Below are 2,745 nucleotides of genomic sequence, written 5' to 3'. Positions count from 1 at the left end.
GGCTGAGTACTTTGATATTAATTGTTCTTGGAATACATAGCATACTAAATCAGTAGGTTACAAAAAAGAATGGAAATTATTGGTGGTTAACCAGGTTTTCTCCTGGCCGAGTTCACTTGGTAAGAAACGGCATAATTCTAGATAACAAACACACTCGAAAAAAGCGAAAGTACTTGCATTTATTCCTGGCATAAATAAAGCAAAACATTCAAAAGAAAATTATGGGTGAAAACAATTCAGTAACCCCTGACTTTGGAGTGGACATTACTACGGTGTGCCAGATATAGGCCTGAATTCTCCGGTCCTCCAGCCGTATATTTCTCGGTGGCATGCCATTTGCTGGTGGCGGGATTCCCTACTCCCGCCACTTAGAACATAGAACAGTACAGCACAGAACAGGCCCTTCGGCCCTCGATGTTGTGCCGTGCAATGATCACCCTACTCAAACCCACGTATCCACCCTATACCCGTAACCCAACAATCCCCCCATTAACCTTACACTACGGGCAATTTAGCATGGCCAATCCACCTAACCCGGACATCTTTGGACTGTGGGAGGAAACCGGAGCACCCGGAGGAAACCCACGCACACACGGGGAGGACGTGCAGACTCCACACAGACAGTGACCCAGCCGGGAATCGAACCTGGGACCCTGGAGCTGTGAAGCATTTATGCTAACCACCATGCTACCGTGCTGTCCCTTGTCAATGGGATTTGCCATTGAAGCCATCTCTCACCACCGGGAAACCCGTGGGGGTGGGGGGTCGCCATGGCGGGAACAGAGAATCCCAATGTTGATTTTATCCCAAACATTTGCGCTCTGTTTTTAATGAAGAAAGCAAATTCCAATAGCTGGTCCAGTCTCCTATGAATCCTACTGTGTCTGAGAGATTATTTGCAACTTTAACCCCTACTTTTTTATTTGATATCACCGACTGTCGATCATGAGGCGCCCACAATATTATCCCTGTTACTTTGGAAAAGTGGAAAAACACCACAACATCAAATTAAAGCATATAGGCTAAAATCAATATTCAGATTTATTCACAGATAGAATGCACAGAAGCCATGAAGTACGTCAGAGTCAAGGTGAGGTTTGCAGCATGGAGCCTTTCAAGACGTGGGGTTTTGTTCAGATAGGTTACTTACATTATAGAGCAGACTCTCTAAACCACATTCTGGTTCAGTGAATGATCATGCTAAGACACTTGTAAAATCTAGCAAACACTACAAACTACACATTTGTTGCTTGTTAAGCAAAGGACAGGATAAAATAGCCTTTCTATGACCTTCATGATGCAAAATTATACTTTATTAATGTGAATGTCCAATCCATGGAGATCGATTTATTGGCATTGCAAATTTATAAACATGGCTTTTAAGTCGACAGGCAGCCTGAAAACCCGATAGAACTTAGATCCTGCAGGTTGTGACATTTTGTTGTTTTTTTGCAAGTATTTCCCTTTATTGGCTCATTTACCAGAGTAGCTGAATTTAGCCATCGCCCAGTCTGTTAACCCACTTATGTCAACATTTGAAAATAGCAAGTTCTAACTACTTGTATGACTTAATTTTAAAAAAGAACATAAACAAACAGAATATAACAAGTATAGTCATCATCTTTTGCCACTGTTTGATTATGCAGTGATTTGTATGAATTGGTCATTCACAGAAACAATGGACAGAGGTTTAACTGCAAGGGAATGTGGTCTTGGGTTCGGTCGTGAGGAAAATAGCGTCGGGTCAGAAACCCAACATGATCCTGCCTGCCTTTAGGTTTAACATGGGTGTGTTTGCAGGTGGATAGGGAACCCCCATGCAGCTGTCAGGAAATTTATAGTACACAAACAAGCAACTAACTTTGAATGTAACTTTTCATTCTGGCTTTAAAATGCCAGCGGATATGTTTCCCAACCTCTCTGCAGCTCACCATGATCAACGAGGATAGTGTACATAGAGTGCTTTAGTGAAACTGACAGGCCGGAAAGCCTTCAAACAGCGAAACGGAAGAGTTACAGCCATAACTAGGTGAGAGTCTGCTGCTCCCAACACTTTCAGAGAGCCAATTCCCACTGCTTAACTGTTGATTTCTAACTTCTTGGAAGTCAGTTCACCTACCTTCACTCACTTTGATCCGCACTTCTCTGCTGTCATCCTTCATTGCAACATGGGAGCAGCTTATACAGCTCTACCGTAAAACTCTGATGAGGAACAAGAGGAGCAGCAAAACCAACAGCCCCAGCACAGCAGGAGCAACACCAGCTGCCTTCCACTCAGCCACATGCCACTCCACGGGACAGTGGGCCTGGACGCGCGATATTGGTCAAAGAAAGCAAGACCCACACTACTGGATCTACAAGCAGAAGATTAGCTCTCGACATGTCTGAGTACCGGTATCTCAGGAGAGTTGAGGATTTCATGGCAGGTCATTGCTGATATTTGCAGCCTCCTGCACCATGACCTCCTTCCCAATGGAGCAGGAGGACGTGCTTTGATATCGGCTGACAAGGTGACTGTCATTGTAGGGCCTCCGCACTTATTTTCTGCCTCTCCCCTGAAGTTTTGCATTCCAGGAAGGAGAGAAAGCACAGAGTTATGAGTGAGAAATAGATTGTGTGGAGAGGAGGGAAAGCAACATTGTGAATGTGAGGGTATTGGGATTGAATGCCTGGAGAGAGAGGAATGAGTGTAGCTGCAAGGTGTGTTCTGAGGAGTGGCAAATAAAATGTTGGCAAACACGTGTG

The sequence above is a fragment of the Scyliorhinus canicula genome, chromosome 1, assembly GCF_902713615.1.
Source record: "Scyliorhinus canicula chromosome 1, sScyCan1.1, whole genome shotgun sequence".
In the NCBI taxonomy this organism is placed as follows: Eukaryota; Metazoa; Chordata; class Chondrichthyes; order Carcharhiniformes; family Scyliorhinidae; genus Scyliorhinus; species Scyliorhinus canicula.
Note: the sequence above shows the minus strand (reverse complement) of the source record.